Here is a 17,208-nt window from a genome sequence, read left to right on the forward strand (position 1 = left end):
GTCAGAGTGGCCAAAATGAACAAATCAGGAGACTATAGATGCTGGAGAGGATGTGGAGAAACGGGAACCCTCTTGCACTGTTGGTGGGAATGCAAATTGGTGCAGCCGCTCTGGAAAGCAGTGTGGAGGTTCCTCAGAAAATTAAAACTAGACCTACCCTATGACCCAGCAATAGCACTGCTAGGAATTTATCCAAGGGATACAGGAGTACTGATGCATAGGGGCACTTGTACCCCAATGTTCATAGCAGCACTCTCAACAATAGCCAAATTATGGAAAGAGCCTAAATGTCCATCAACTGATGAATGGATAAAGAAATTGTGGTTTATATACACAATGGAATACTTCGTGGCAATGAGAAAAAATGAAATATGGCCTTTTGTAGCAACGTGGATGGAACTGGAGAGTGTGATTCTAAGTGAAATAAGCCATACAGAGAAAGACAGATACCATATGGTTTCACCCTTATGTGGATCCTGAGAAACTTAACAGGAACCCATGGGGGAGGGGGAGGAAAAAAGAAAAAAAAAAAAAAAAAAAAAAAAAGAGGTTAGAGTGGGAGAGAGCCAAAGCATAAGAGACTGTTAAAAACTGAGAACAAACTGAGGGTTGATGGGGGGTGGGAGGGAGGAGAGGGTGGGTGATGGGTATTGAGGAGGGCACCTTTTGGGATGAGCACTGGGTGTTTTATGGAAACCAATTTGACAATAAATTTCATATATTATAAAAAAAATAACAATACTTGTTAAAATAAAAACCTATTTTATGTTAAAAAAAATAAAAATATTGTCTTCCAATCCAAAATAAATAAATAAATAAAATAAATAAATAAATAAAAAGAAATGGAAAATCAAAAAAAAAAAAAAAAACAAAATTAAATTACCATAAAGAGACATTAGAGTGAAAAAATCATATGAAATTGCACATTTATTGTATTTAGAAAACAACATTCTACTATGTCTCATATTTTTATTTTTTATTTAAAAATTTCTTAATGTTTATTTATTTTTTTAATATAATTTATTGTCAGATTGGCTAAAGTAGGTAAAGTGTGCTCTTGGTTTTTGGGGTAGATTCCTGTGGTTCATCACTTACATACAACACCCAGTGCTCATCCCAACAAGTGCCCTCCTCAATGCCCATCACCCATTTTCTCCCTTCCCCCACCTCACCCATCAACTCTAAGTTTGTTCTCTGTATTTAAGGGTCTCTTATGGTTTGCCTCCCTCCCTCTCTGTTTGTAACTATCATTTCCCCTTCCCTTCCCCCATGGTCTTCTCTACTCATTTTTAAAACATGTTTCAGGGGCGCCTGGGTGGCTCAGTTGGTTAAGCGTCTGACTTCAGCTCAGGTCAGGATCTCGCGGTCCGTGAGTTCGAGCCCTGCGTGGGGCTCTGGGCTGATGGCTCAGAGCCTGGAGCCTGCTTCCAATTCTGTGTCTCCCTCTCTCTCTCTGCCCCTCCCCCGTTCATGCTCTGTCTCTCTCTGTCTCAAAAATAAATAAAACATTTAAAAAAATTTTTTTTAAATAAAAATAAAAGATGTTTCAGTTTCTATTACTTTTTCACTCGTTCTAATTCTCCAGTTTGTTTTCCATTCTGTGTATTTCTTGAAATGCAATACAAGTATATCCAAAACTATTTGGAAAATTAATAGGCTATCAAGAAAAAAATATATGTGTGTAATATCTGATTCCCTAATTGGCTTTGGCAAGAACTATCTTTGAGTTATCATCTCCATTAAAACTTCTCTCAAGTGCAGATTATTCTATGGCATAACAAAGGTTAGAATGTAACAGGGGCTTTTTTTCATTACTTTAACCTGTTGCTTTGGCTCCTTTTAACATTTGAGGTATGTACCTACACCTAGCCCTCAAGGGAAATGTCTATTTTTTAGGTTCCTAGCTAGCTAAATTTACTAATAAAGTATGATGGGTTATCTTCTTTATACCATATATATTCAATTCTATGAACTTTTAAATACATTTTATTACCTTTGAAACTGGGGTACACCTTTAAATATTTGGCATATCATTAATTAATTAACAGATGTTTTTCTCAGCAGCAAATAAAATAATGGTAGCAAAAAAAACCAATTGATAGCTTCTCAAATATGTCTAAATAAAGTAATCTTTAACAGTATCAGTGTACTTTTAAGAATTTCTGAATGATCTAGGAACCTGTTCTGAACCATACAATTGTTTCTGACTGGGTACCATGTTGTATATGCTAACCCAAAATGAGGACTTTAAGTCTTTGAAAATAGGATATAAGTATATAGCTACTCTTCCTTTTGATTCTCTACACAGATATTTCTCTCATTGATAATTTTTGAATTTCATTGACTTATGCCTAATGAAACCAAACTATACATCAATTTTAAAGTATGTTCTATTTTCCATAAATTCCCAGTTCTCCTTTCATTTCCCACCCCCCCCCAAAAGCAAACAAGTTACTAAATAAGCAATTAAAAGTAAACAAGTTACTAAATAAATAAGCTGTCCATCTATTCAATGAGAATGTTGTGGTTACCATGATATTTCCTCCCTTTTTAATTGTGCTAAAATGCACAAAGCAGAACTTTACTATCTTAACCATTTTGAAGTGCACACAGTTCAGTAATGCATTCACAATGATGTGCAACCAATCTCCAGAACTCTTTTCATCTTGCAAAACTGGAAATGCTATAATATCTTTTAAATGTTTAGCTTTTAGCTACAAAACCCTTATGATTTTTGTCAGACAGTTTCAAATAAGTCCTGAACCTCCAGCCAGAGGTTTAGACCTAACCCAGCCCAAATTAGACCACTAAATTTCAACATTTTTTTTCAGATTGTACTCTCTTTAAATGTGTGTGTGTGTGTGTGTGTGTGTGTGTGTGTGTGTGTGTGAATGGCTATTTTCATTCATAAGATAGGATTAAACATTTTAATATTTTAACACTTTAATATTTCAAAATGTTTCCTACTGGTTGGCTCCACTAAAAAGGAATATGTCCTTCCAATAAAAGAGTTGATACAATTCAGTAATTGCTTCCATGTTTCTTTTCTTGTCTTGCCTTGTTATTTAAGGAGTGTACATTTCTTTGAAGTCAGAGAATAGCTTCTCATCATGTGCACACAGATGTATCGATGAATCAGATAACTGTATCTGTGAAGGAGATTGGTTTAAAATACACGAACCACTGGAAAGACAGAAGTGTGTAAAACAATGGCTTTCTTGCTGGACTTTTAAAAGTCCTAGACCTCTGTGCTAGTGCCTCCAAATGGGCCTTAAGGTGCAAACAGGAGGCCAAGTGGATGGGACTGGTCGCATGCTCTTTCTTATCTTCTGCCTTTACTCCCTTTCTTTCTCACCAGAAGCCAGTCCACCCAAAAACTTTGACAGAAGGCTTGTGGGACAAGATAGCCAGAAATGCTGAGTGTGCTGAGCAAGTCAAGGGACCCAGACAGTAAGCAGCTCTGAGATTTGATTTCCCCTCTGTGCTTCTCATCCTGTCCCTCTCTCCTTCCTTTTGCTTTTCCTTAGCTGATTTCCCAAGGATAGAATTCGTTTGTTTTTCTGACCAAATAGTAAAGAAGTATTTGTTTTCAGATTCTTAATTTTGAAAGCAACAGAATAGAACTCTTAAGGAAAAATAGCACAAAACCATACACCACATTAAATTATAGTTTTCTTTATGTAGCCTTAAATAGATTGTTCTTCTTTGGATCAGTAGATTCAAAGGGAAAAAAAAAATGTTCCTTGACCCAAGGTTATGTACGTGGTTTGGGTGACTGGGACGCATCATCTCAACCTCAAGAAATACCTTAGAACAATGGTTCTTAAACTTTGCTCCACATTAGAATTCTAATGTTCCGGTGGTAGCCCCATTAAATCAGAATGCTTGGTGTCAGGGGAGCCAGGAATCCGCATGTTTTAAGGTTTCCTGGTGATTCAGATATGAGACAGATTTTAGGAACCACTGCCTTAGAGATTGTATTAATAAAGTCCTGATACTGGCTTGCTGCTGTATTGCCACTTCACTTTTCATCAAGAAGGGGAATGTGACAGAAAGCACTTTTTTTTTTCTGTTAATCAAATTAAGCCCCAGTTAACTGACGTTGTGCTGTAATTTATTGCCAGGGGGCAATCAGAAGGGTGCCTGCTTTAGGGAAAACAGTAGTCAGACTAGTATTTTGGCATCCTGTAGTCAAAATAATGTATTTATCCATGGATTTTTGGTTGTTGTTAGTTGAATCTTCAAACTTTGCAATTTGCTGTTTTAATTTACCCAGACACAACTTTGGACCCTGGCAATCTTCTAACTTATTCACCACCTTGTTCTCCAGAGTCTGTAGAGAACAATAAACTCTCCATGGCACCGGATCTTTGTGTGATAATCCAAGGAGAAAGTATCCATCAGGACCCCTCAAGCAACACCTAATCATCTCAGTGAACATTTCAAGAGCCCATCCAATCCCAGCTCTATCTCGGCTTCCTGGTTTCGTTTCCATCTTCATATGTATAGAGTTTTGTTTTTTCCATAAACATCGTTTAAAAGACTATAGGGCCTGGTTCTGAGCACATTCTATTTTGATGGTGAATTCTCCCTCCTAATTATTTGGCAAAAGTGAGAGCATGAGCTCATTGGAACAAGACCTTTTTGTCCTTCTGTCGAACTTGTGCTTTGGTAGTCCAGAGGTCCTCATTTGCTGGTGCACAGCCTTTAAGGAGAGAAAACAAGTGCTGTGAGCAAGGGATCTGACTTAGGGCTGCTCAGTCCCACAGGAAGAGCCTCACACACAACTTAATGATAGTCCCCAAAAGCGTGACAGAGTAGTAGAAAGAAAATTCAGTCTAGTTGGTCTCTATTGCCACAGAAGAAACAAGATTAAAATGCAGTTAATTGGGAGTTTAGTGAGCAGAGACAATGACCAGAATTAAATAATAGATTTGCTTACTAAGAAAGCCTGTGGCATCTCCATTCCTAAAGAGACAGTCTGCTATAGCATGGGGATCAGAGGATTGGGTCACAATCCTACCTTGGCCTCTAACTTGCCATATAACTATTCATGTTACATGACTTTTCAGGGCTTCAGTCTTCCCATCTGTCAAGTAAAAAGTTGAGCTGAGTGATCACCAGAGTCCTTTGTTACGTACTAACAGTCTATGGTATGTGAAAACAGGACATGTAGCCTTCTGTCTTGACTGGGTATTAGTAGCAGTTGCTTATCTGAGTTTCTTTCCAACTGAAGAATTTACAGACTAATTCATTAATTTCTGTCCTGTTTTGAATTGCAAAAATACAACCAGATCCAGATGAGATGATACCAAATAATAATTATTAATTATATTAGATCTGAAAATAATACTATAGTTATGTAAGAATAGAGTCACAATTGCTAGATGTATAGACTGAAATAGGTAGGGATAAAGTAGCGTGATGTCAGGGATTTGCTTTTTTAAGAAATAATAAAATAAAACAGTGTATCCAGTAATATATTCAGATCTCACAACATAACTTTTGGGTTGGCAGCCTTTCTGCATATGGAGCCTATATTGTAGAAAAAGGAGTCAAGATCCTGGAGTATGCAGATGTTGATGGTCTTGAGTGTTCTGGACATAGAACCAAGGGACTAAAAGCTTTAGAGACTACACAAAGCTTTTCTAAAAATCTGGGATGTGGAGGTTGAGTTAATTTACCTTTTTCTTCCTCTGCGTTATATGGATAGGTTGATAAACGAAGAAAGCAATTTCCCCTGAAGGAAATGGAAGCCCTTAGAGGTTTTAGTGACTTTGCTGGGAACACATACTAATGTGTGTGGCAACATCAAAGCCAGAAGGAAGATTGAAGGGTGAGGTTCTAGGACTACCTCTCTCCTGTACCTCCTTCCACTCCTGCTGGGGAAGTACCAATAGTATACATATGCTTTTGGCCCCCATTTGCCTGTGCGGTTTTTGCATCTGTCCAATATCCAAGTCTCCTTAATCATTCTTAAACCTCCTTCCAGTGGTTAGATCTCTCCTTTCATAGAAATTTACAAGATTTCATAGCAGTGAACTCAGAATGCCATCACTGGCTCCTTTTAGGACAGTAGCAACTTTCCCACCAGAGGACCAGATGCCATACTAGAATGGGACTGTGCTATGCCCATATTAGGCTGACCACATCCCACACTTTCTAACTATTTTCACTAATTAAAAATACTAGCAAGTTTTAAATTGGTTCATAAAAGTATGAATTTATCACAGAAAAGATGTTTATATAAACACACCAGCCCACTCAGGCACAAACCATCTGTGTTAGTTTCTTAGAGTTTCCATAGTGAAGTGCCAAAGCTGGATAACTTAAAACAACATTTATTTTCTTACAGTTCTAGAGGCTAGAAGTCTATAATCAAGGTTTCCACAGGGGCACATTCCCTCTCAGACTCTGGTAGAATTTTTCCTTGCCTCTTGCTAGCTTCTGGTGGTGGCCACAATCCGTGGCATTTGTTGGCTTGAAGGTTACATCACTCCAGTCTCGGCCTCTGTTGTTACATGTGTACATTATGTCTCTTCCCTACTTCTTAGAAAAATAGCAGTCATAGTTGGTTAAGGGCCCATTATTACCAGTATGGCCTCATCTTTACTAATATATCTCCAATGACCCTATTTCCAAATGAGGTCACATTCCTAAGTACTGGGAGACTTAACCATCTCTTTTAGGGGAATGCAATTCAACTCACAATATCATCCAAACAAATGATATTGTGAGAAGGTTTCCATCTGTGCCCTCTGTTGAGGCTAGGCTCCTGACTTTACACAGTTTAAGAGCTAATCCCACTTCTGTCTGGAAAGTGATTTTTGACAAGAAGGATTGAGAGGATAGCCCAAGCTCCATGGCCAGTGCCAGCTCCTTCAGAAACACACGTTCCATCCTGTGTGACATGTTCCATGGAACCCAGGTGAACTCAGGTGCTGCTAATGCAGTGATGGCATGGTAAACTCAAGCTTGCAATTGGAAGGATTCATGGCTCACCCCCTCCAGCTTGTCCTGCTGCATTGGCCCTCACCCCTCTCAGTTCCTCCCCTTCTCCTGGCTCATTCATTCTGCTTTGCTGAAACCACAGCTGCTTTGAATCTGGCCATTTTGGTTCTTTGCACATGAGCTGTAAACCAAATAAGCCAAAGGAAACAAGTACAACCATCATTAACAAGCAAGTTATCCAATTATTGGGGTTCTGTTTTTGAGATGGGGTCGGGGGGGGCAGTCGAGGCCTTGTATATCACAAGGCAAATGCTAATCTGCCTGCAGAGTCAGCTTGCCAAGGGGTAATCATCAAACAGGTAGGGCTTCTTTTGAGTTGCACAGGCTTGTCATTGTAGATGTTCATTCAGATCAGCGAATAAACCCTACCAAGCACCTTTAGTAAATCTAGCAAGCTTTGCCTTTGCCCTCTGCATTCTGAGGCAAGCATCCAAACTTTGTCTGGTTGCAGATGCCCAGAGTAAGTCACTGGAGTCACTGGGCTTCTTTAGATTCTGGGCAGATTTCCTGGTGCCACAGGAAATCTCTCTCTCTCTCTCTCTCTCTCTCTCTCTCTCTCTCTCTGTGTGTGTGTGTGTGTGTGTGTGTGTGTGTGTGTGTGTGTGTGTGTCTGTCTGTCTGTCTTTCTTTCTTGGTGAGGATCAGGTCTCTGGGAGATGAGGGAACAGGGAAAGTATATTTGCAGAATCCAATCATTGTACCCACTCTCACCCACTGCTTGGCACATTACCTGCCTTCTGTGCAAGTGAAAAGGAGGTAAACTACTCTGCCACTGGCAGAGGATGGAAGGTAAAGGAAGAGGAAGGAACAAAAGGAAAGAGGAAACAGGTGTCAGAGTGGGAAGAAAACATTAACCTTGCATAAAGTGATCAAGACTTATATGATATAGTGATCTCTCAATGAAGGAGTGGATATAGCCAAGGTACTGGAATCTTAGATATTTCAGGGCTTCCTGAAAACCAGTTAACCCCAACTTATCTTAAAACCCATTGGGGCGCCTGGGTGGCGCAGTCGGTTAAGCGTCCGACTTCAGCCAGGTCACGATCTCGCGGTCCGTGAGTTCGAGCCCCGCGTCAGGCTCTGGGCTGATGGCTCAGAGCCTGGAGCCTGTTTCCGATTCTGTGTCTCCCTCTCTCTCTGCCCCTCCCCCGTTCATGCTCTGTCTCTCTCTGTCCCAAAAATAAATAAACGTTGGGAAAAAAAAAAAAAACCATTAAGCCCCAACTCCACATTCGCCATGGTTGATACCTTGACTTTTGTATAAATCCTCCCTGACCTTGTTAGACCAGAGACACAGAATGCAGAGTTGGGGCTCTGTCAGAGTGGCACAGCTCCATGGTGGCTCATCTCCATGCAGCTCAGTTTAGGCATGCAGAAAAGCTGAGTGGAAAACAAGACTCCCAATATCTAAAAACTGGATTGGAATTTCTATCCAAGGGACACAATTTTCCCATTGACCTAGTTGCCTGTACAGCATGTGGAGCAAATCCAGGACACTCCAGATGAAAACACTTTTCCCTCAGTGCCTGAATGCCAACCATAATTTTTGAGTTCTCTCAACTGGCATCCCTGTTCTGGTCTAACTCCTGCTGTGGTGCCCGCTCTTGAAATTAAAGCTGCCTGCATTTCCACTACCATCGTCCAGAAAGGAGAGGGTATGCCACCATCTTTTCTTTTCTCCATCAGTTTTTATCTATAGTACTTTGTATTCATTAACAATGGCTCTGGTTCCCTTTGCAATCTGGAGCTTCAGAGGCTTTGCTTTGGGTCAGCTCTGATTTGGAAGACTGAGTCTTTGGCAGTGAGGTTTTGGAAGAAAAAGAGAACACAGGATAGGGGCCAGAGATGGAGGCAGATTCGAAGGTTTGGCCTAAAAGTTGTACTTAATAGATGGAGGACCAATTATCTCTGGAACTCTGATTTCCCAGCAAATACTTGACAGACAGGTTACAGGTGAGGACAAGATTAATTATTAAGGCATTGTGGAGGTAGAGAGGGGTAGAGGGGAAGTAAATACTTTCATGTTCATCACTGTTTATCCAAAATGAGTATTGCTAATCATGAGGGCTGCTGAACATAAAAGAATATCTATTATCATTTTTGTAAGTAAGTAGGGGAAATAACACACTGACATTTCTTTTGAACTGCTTTATGTAATAAAATTTATATACCATAAAGTACACCTGTTTCAAGTATACACCTCAGTGGTTTCTAGAATATTTACAGAGTTCTGCAACCATTTTCAAATTTTACTTTGAAAACATTTCATCACCTCAAAAAAGAACTTAGTACATATTAGCAGCAAATTCCCATTCCCCTTTCTCCCCTGCCCCCAGCCCCGAGCAACCATGAATCTACTTTGTGTCTCTGTAGACTTGTCTTTTCTGGACAATTGGTATAAATGGAATCATACTATATGAGGTCTTTTGTGACTGGCTTCTTTCCCCTCAGATAATGTTTTTGAGCTTTGTCCATGTTGCAGCATATATCATTACTTCATTCCCTTTGTATTGCCAAATAATATTCCATGATTAGGACATACTACATTTTATGTACCCGTTCATCAATTGATGGACAACATTCTATGTATTTCATTTCAAAGAGCAAAGTGCCATGATCTCTGTGATCTAAGTTGAACACCTTTTTAGCTGCAGGTATGAGTTCATAAAACAGTTCCTGAACTTCAGGTCTTGGATTTAAGAGAATTTAGTATTGATAGCAAAAGTGATTTGTATTTAAGTTTGTGGACAGTGGATGTTTGCAGGACAACCTAATGATAATAGTATAATAAGATCATGGTATTTCTAGTTGTAATTTTCAGTATATTAATAGAGTCGATATATATTTTAAAGTATTCACCCCTCCCTTCTAATAAAATAACTTTGGAAGGTATGAAATCTTGCTAATTATGTGAACACAGAATACAGCACCTGCCGTATGTGTTCAGTCAACAATCTCACAGCTGAATGTGAGGTCGATCTCCAGAGCAGCCTGCCAGGGGTCTGTTGGATGCCCTCACCTGCCTGTTGTGTCCTTCTCTCTCTTTCCCTGCTACTGGCTTAGGTATGAATGAGGACGCATGGAAAAGAGAAGGGGTAAGGAGCAAAGAGGTTCCTCAGGTCTTAGGTGTTGCCCTAGGATCCATATTCAGGTAGTTCTTACCCAAGGTGGCGAAACCCTTGCTGTCCAGTCTTCTTACATGTGGAGTAGTGGCCAGACTGTGGACTCTGGAATTCTGGCATGAACATTTCCTATCTTTTGGATGCTGAGAAAGTACTTAACCTGTCTTGTTCCCATCAGCAAAGTGAAGATAATAGTAGTTCTTAATTTCTTATTTCCTCCAGTTGCTTTGAGAATTTCCCTAATTCCTGGCACATGACAAATGTGCAAACAATGTTAACCATTAATATCATTAGCATGTATTAATTACTTGCTATTTTCTAGATACTGTGCATTGAATCTCCACAATAATCTAAAGAGGTAGCTAACAGTATTCCCACTTAACAGATGAAGAAATTGAGATTAAAGGAACTTACGTCTTCCTGAAGGTGACATGGCTAGAAGGTGGCATACGTCATGTTTATATCTTTTTAAGTCTGGTTTAAAATTTTATGCATATCATTGGACAATACCACCTGTATGCAATGTATCATGCTAGCCGATATGCTGTATGCTAGGACATAACCATAATAGTGCACACAAATTTGCTTTAATAAAAATGAATGATTGATACAATAGGGCTACTTTGGAAAATGTCACCAAAACCCATGAGGAAAAAAAAAAAAAAAGAAGAGCCTGAGATGAAGCTGTTGGAACAAATATAGGACCTAAGGAACCTCAAAGTAAAGCAAATCATCCAACTAGATGCTATGTTCTCCTCAGTCTGGGGAGCCAGGCCCCCTGGTTTATGGGACTAAAAGAAACTGCACATGACACCCTCAAGCTAAAGATTTCCATCAGCTAGGGAATTAGTCCCTTGTGCCCATGTTGACATTTCAGTTCTCAAATTAATGTTTTCAGATGTTCTCATTACCATCACCACTCACTGCCCCCCGCCCCCAAACAACACTGTAAAATTAGTCTTGGGAGCAAAAGAGTAAACACAAGCACAGCATATGATTCTGCCAAGTTCAACTACCCCTAAAAAAAGCAACATCTGACAGTCAAACAAACAACCAGATTGAAAAACAGAGGTGTCAGCATTGACACGTGCTAATTATTTGCTACTCCACAAGGGTTATTAGTTACACTGCCTCAAGATTGAAGGAGAAAACAGTTCAGGGGCCAGAGACAAATATCATTTTGATGGTCCCCAACTGGCTGAAGTCACAGGAAAGCTAATACAGATTTTCTCCTAACATTCCTCTCTAAACAATCTCCCTGATTATACAGTATAAAGTAGAAACAATTTTAGCTACTAATCCTAAATAATCCTAAACCTTGGATACTAAAATCAGGAAATATTTATTCTCTTGTATTTGCAGGTAAAAAGGTGTTCTCAATTCATATTACCAAAATCATAACAATCTGCTATTTTAATTTAAAAAGTATTTTCTTTCCCCATTTATAGTATTAATGGCTTCAAATGCATAAAGAAAGAACCTTTTCATAAGACTCCTCATGGGGATTTAGAGATCAGGAGAGAGGTAACATTTTTTAAATGTTCTTAATATTGCAATCAATTGGGGATTATTTTTTTAAACCAATTCCTTGAAAATTCTGGATAAAGTCTTTTCATCAGTTGTAAGTTGTTTTTTTTTTTTTTTTTTGTCATTTTAATTAAGAGTATAACCCTGGCTTGTAGATGCTATAAGCTTCTTTAGGAAGATGGATTTGTACTGCGGTCTCTGAACTACAATAAACAGAAAGCCATTTCATTCAGGTCCACTACTAGTGGCTGCCTCATCCCTGCATCCAACCTATGGTTGCCCCAGTCACAATGACCGTTGGCCAATTTGTGCAGAGTCACATTTATGCCATGGCTGTTCACTGGACTGGAACAATTACTCTACTTTTCAGTGATCCCAATTTGGTATTGTCGTGCTTGTAAAATCCAACTGTAAACTCTACCTTTCCCTGGTAGTCAATCAAGAAGACCTGGACTTTGGTTCTTTTTAAATTATCAGTAATACACTTTATTTACTTTATACTCACTCTCAAAAGGATTTGAAGTAATGTGCTTTAGATATGGCTTTTCCAAACTGTGACCTTGAGCAGGTTGTAACACTCATAAAACTTCTAACCTTTCACAGTGTTCACTATTATGAAGCACTTCTACATCCTTTCTCTTGTTAAAGTTATTACCCTCAGAGAATGCCAGTTGACCTATATGCTTCTGGTAAAGCTAGCAGGTGGAAGACACTTTAGAAAACAAGGGCAGTGGACAAATGCAAGGGTCTCCCTGTTAATCTACTGATGGTTAGGACTAGAGTTTCAGTATGTTGGTCCAACTTTGGCTTCAACTCTGGCCTCCGGAGAAGTTCCCATCCTGGATATTTGGCAAGAATGAGAGGTCAGAAATGCCAAGACCAGGAGGTCAGGGTGGATATTCTGCCAAGGATCCATACAAGGAACTTCTTGGAAAGAAATGAATTTGAGGAATTTGGCCTGAATATCAGTAGCTACAAAAGGGCCTTGAGTTTTCCTAGCAGATGATTTCAGGAGTATCTAAATTCTGGATTTAGGGATTTATAGACTATAGCTTAAATCGCAAGCCTAGAGCCTAAGAATCATAGCATTTCAGAGTTGAAATAAGCCCTCTTAACTGTTCTTTCTGTCCTGCTCCTCGTCAGTAACCCCTCTATGGTTTCATGTAGTCTCTGCTTAAAGAGTTTGTCTCCTACCAGATATCTCACTTCAAGCTTGGGACACAATAATCATTAAACAATTATTTTTCCTTTCAAGCCCAGGCCTTCTTCCTTCTAACATGACTCATTTATTGTTCTCCCAGTAATGGGCAAGTGGGCTTTTATTGAACTCAAATCTGTTTCCATGTAATTTCCTCCAACTAGAAGATTTCTCTCCTTGTGCCTTTGGATATATTTTCTCAGTGATCATAGCAACCCTAAATGATTTCCGAGACAACACACAAAGCCCCTGAGAATTGACACATCTTCCTTTTTACTTCCAACTTCTCCTTGTCTTCTGCATCTCTTTCTTTTCCTCTGATCCCCTTATAATTCTTCTGGAAATGAAGCATGAACTCATAGAGAGAAGGCAAAGGGTTCCAGGGGAAAGACAAGAGAAACTTGGTTCAAGCCCTGACAAATTTCCACCTCTAAAGCTTTGAAGTAAATATTACTATTTACTGGATGGAGATGGGGGTATAATGATAGGATATACGTGGATATTCATTATAGATTGCAACATACTATAAAAGCTATGAAATACTTTAATGTTAAATTCTAAAAGACCTCAACCATCATGTAGTCCTGGCTTCTTGTTTTACACTAGAACATTAAACAGAGGGGAAAAGTGACATGTCCAAGGACCACACCACTAGAGGCAGAGCTAGCAATGAAAGCCGGATTTTCCAACTCACAATTCTTTGCTTCTTCTATGGCCTCTCTGTTGAACAATGAAATCCATAAGAATCATCCACACAGAGACCCTAAATAGTACCCCCACACATGTTAGGTGCTCAGTGACTAATGGCTGAAGAAATATATGAGTAAATATATTTTAGGAATATAAATATATTTAGGAATATATTTTAGGAAGGAATGACAGTACTTATTCACGATGATGACATTTTATAGTTTTCCTCCAAATGTCACTTCTATTTTCAATCATTTTTTTAAATTTTTTTTTCAATATATGACGTTTATTGTCAAATTGGTTTCCATACAACACCCAGTGCTCATCCCAAAAGGTGCCCTCCTCAATACCCATCACCCACCCTCCCCTCCCTCCCACCCCCCATCAACCCTCAGTTTGTTCTCAGTTTTTAAGAGTCTCTTATGCTTTGGCTCTCTTCCACTCTAACCTCTTTTTTTTTTCCTTCCCCTACCCTCCCCTTCTGTTAAGTTTCTCAGGATCCACATAAGAGTGAAACCATATGGTATCTGTCTTTCTCTGTATGGCTTATTTCACTTAGCATAACACTCTCCAGTTCCATCCATGTTGCTACAAAGGGCCATATTTCATTCTTTCTCATTGCCATGTAGTACTCCATTGTGTATATAAACCACAATTTCTTTATCCAGTGAAGAAATGGGCAGAAAACATGAATAGACACTTCTCTAAAGAAGACATCCAGATGGCCAACAGGCACATGAAAAGATGCTCAACATCGCTCCTCATCAGGGAAATACAAATCAAAACCACACTCAGATATCACCTCATGCCAGTCAGAGTGGCCAAAATGAACAAATCAGGAGACTACAGATGCTGGAGAGGATGTGGAGAAACAGGAACCCTCTTGCACTGTTGGTGGGAATGCAAATTGGTGCAGCCACTCTGGAAAACAGTGTGGAGGTTCCTCAAAAAATTAAAAATAGACCTACCCTATTTTCAATCATTTTTTAATTAGGTCTCTGTTAAGGAGCTTTGTGCTTAACACGGACCTGTGAAGATTAAATGGGACCACGCATGCAAGTCCTGAAAAGCAGCGTCTGGCAATCAGTAAATGCTCACTAATTATTTGTGTTCTCTGTTTCTAACCATTTTTCTAAAAAGACCATGCTGATGCCATCGACACTCACTAATCTGAAAATCACCTTGCAATCTATGAACCAAAGGAATTCTGCAACTGCCAGAATAATACTTTGTATTACTACTCCCTGTTGATTCCTACCTTGTACCTTTAACTAGGCCATCCACACGTGCCCCTGGCTGTTGACATCCAAAAAGACACACTTTCTTTCTCTGAACTTGTGTGTACTTAGCCCCTGACCTTTGGGCTCTGTCCCTCATTCCCAGTCAGGACTTGCCTGTTGGACCTGACAAGGTATTTGGCTTTACCTTATTTGACCCTTAGCGTTCTTACTCCCTCTCCTTCAATCTCCATCTCCATCATGGTTTTGGAATTTCCCTTGGTTCCCTGTACTCCAGGCATTCTGGCAGCTCTGTTCCCCCTAAACAAGGCCATCTCCCTTGACCCAAATTAGTGTGTCTGCCTCTGCCTTATATACAGGTCAGACACTCTCTCTATTGAAGCATTGGTTATAAATATTGATTTTTAATACTTGGGGCTGACAGGTGGATATAAGCTCTTCATATTTCTGTGTTTCAGAAAAGAGAAACAGAGGTATCTTTATTCCTTATTTTTTTCCATGTTTGTATATAAATTCTAGTCAGTTAACATACAGTGTAATATTAGTTTCAGGTGCAGAATTGAATGATTCATACGTACAACTTACATACAACACCCAGCACTCATCACAAGTACCCTCCTTATACCCATCACCTATTTAGCAAATCCCCCCATCCACCTCCCCTCCAGCAACCCTCAGTTTGTTCTCTATAGTTAATAGTCTGTTTCTTGGTCTTCCTCTCTTTTTTCTCCCCCTTTGTGGTTTGTTTTGCTGCTTAAGTACTTTTGTTTTTTTTAAATCATATGATATGTGTCTTTCTCTGACTGACTTCTTTCACTTAGCATAACACTCTCTAGCTCCAACCACGTTGCACAAGGCAAGATTTTATTCTTTTTATGGCTGACTAATATTCCCTTGTAATCTTCTTTAGCCATTCATCCGTTGATGGACATTTGGGCTCCTTCCATGATTTGGCCAATGTTGATAATGCTGCTATAAACTTTGGGTACATGTATCCCTTCAAATTGGTATTTTTGTATTCTTTGAGAAAATCCCTAGTAGGGCAATCGCTGGATTATAGGGTAGTTCTATTTTTAACTTTTTGAGGAACCTCCATACTGTGTTCCACAGTGGCTGCACCCGTTTGCATTCCCACCAACAGTGCAAGAGGGTTCCCCTTTCTCTGCATCCTCGCCAACCTCTGTTGTTTCTTCTGTTGTTGATTTTAGCCATTCTGACAGGTGTGAGTTGATATCTCATTATAGTTTTGTATTTCCCCAATAATGCATGGTATTGAGCACCTTTTTGTGTGTCTGTTGTCCATCTGTATGTCTTCTTTAGGAAAATGTCTATTGCCCATTTTTTAACTGGATTATTTTTCTTCTTTACTTTTGGGTTAACTGAACTAGCTCTTTCCATTCCTTTCCATATGTTGCCTCTGGTCTCCCATTTTAACAGTGCTCAGATTTGACTTGCCCTTGAAGAATGATTCTTGTGTGCTTTATTGGGTTATTTTCCCTTTGAAGGCTTCATACACCTATCACACACATGTATACACACTGCCATACATGATCTGTATCAGTTGCCAGAATTCTTTAAAATTTTTTTCATGTTTATTTCTTTTTGAGAGAGACAGAATTCAAGTGGGTTAGGGGCAGAGAGAGAGGGAGACACAGTTTCCAAAGCAGGCTCCAGGCTCCGAGCTGTCAGCACAGAGCCCAACGCAGGACTCAAACTCAGGAGCTGTGAGATCATGACCTGAGCCGAAGTTGGACACTCAACCAACTGAGCCACCCAGGCGCCCCTCAGTTGCCAGAATTCTTGAAGCTTCCTTCTTAATCTGAGTGTATCTGACAATTCATCAAGACTAAAGTCTAAACTTGGGGTAATGGCAGTAAACAAGAAAGAGCTTTGGTAAAGTCACCAATTGGCATTATCCCTGAAGTTCTGGTGCGGATGAGACTTATTTATTATCTTTTTAACTTCTGTGCCTTCTGATACATTACCACTTAATATCTTCTTATTTAATAGTCTATCTACTCCTGCTAAATCCCAGCCAGAATGTCAGTTGCTTCAGAGCATGGACTTGATCTGTTTATATTCACAGCTCTATCTTCAAAACCCAAAACACTGTGCTTGACAAATAGCAGGCAACCAATCAATGTTTGTTGAATAATAAATGGATGAATGAATGAGTGAATGAATGAAAAGCAGAGTGAAGTTTTGGTTGGATCACAGCCTTGGGCATCAAAGAAATTCCTGTTCAAGTTTGGTGATGCCACTTTCCAGCTATGAGGCTTCTCTGAATTTCAATTTCTTCATCAATAAAATGGGGATGGTAATGTTACCTACCTCATAGGTTTTGGGAGAGAATTAAATAAGAGAATGCCTATTACTTTTTTAATTTATTTATTTAAATTCAAGTTAGTTAACATACTGTGTA

At 39.3% G+C, this 17,208-nt stretch overlaps 1 protein-coding gene across 6 annotated transcripts in view; it reads left to right on the forward strand.

Moving 5' to 3' along the window:
* Window positions 1–17,208, forward strand: part of PRLR (prolactin receptor) — a 165,280-nt gene that overhangs the window by 99,572 nt on the left and 48,500 nt on the right. For 2 of the 6 annotated variants that reach the window (XM_045440422.1, XM_045440451.1), the window contains exon 2: window positions 3,359–3,450. The exons of the other annotated variants lie outside the window; for them this stretch is intronic. The gene's annotated coding sequence lies outside the window, so the exon portion shown is untranslated. The remainder of the gene's footprint in view (window positions 1–3,358; window positions 3,451–17,208) is intronic. 6 annotated transcript variants of the gene reach the window in all.

This window comes from Leopardus geoffroyi, chromosome A1, assembly GCF_018350155.1.
Source record: "Leopardus geoffroyi isolate Oge1 chromosome A1, O.geoffroyi_Oge1_pat1.0, whole genome shotgun sequence".
Taxonomy (NCBI): Eukaryota; Metazoa; Chordata; class Mammalia; order Carnivora; family Felidae; genus Leopardus; species Leopardus geoffroyi.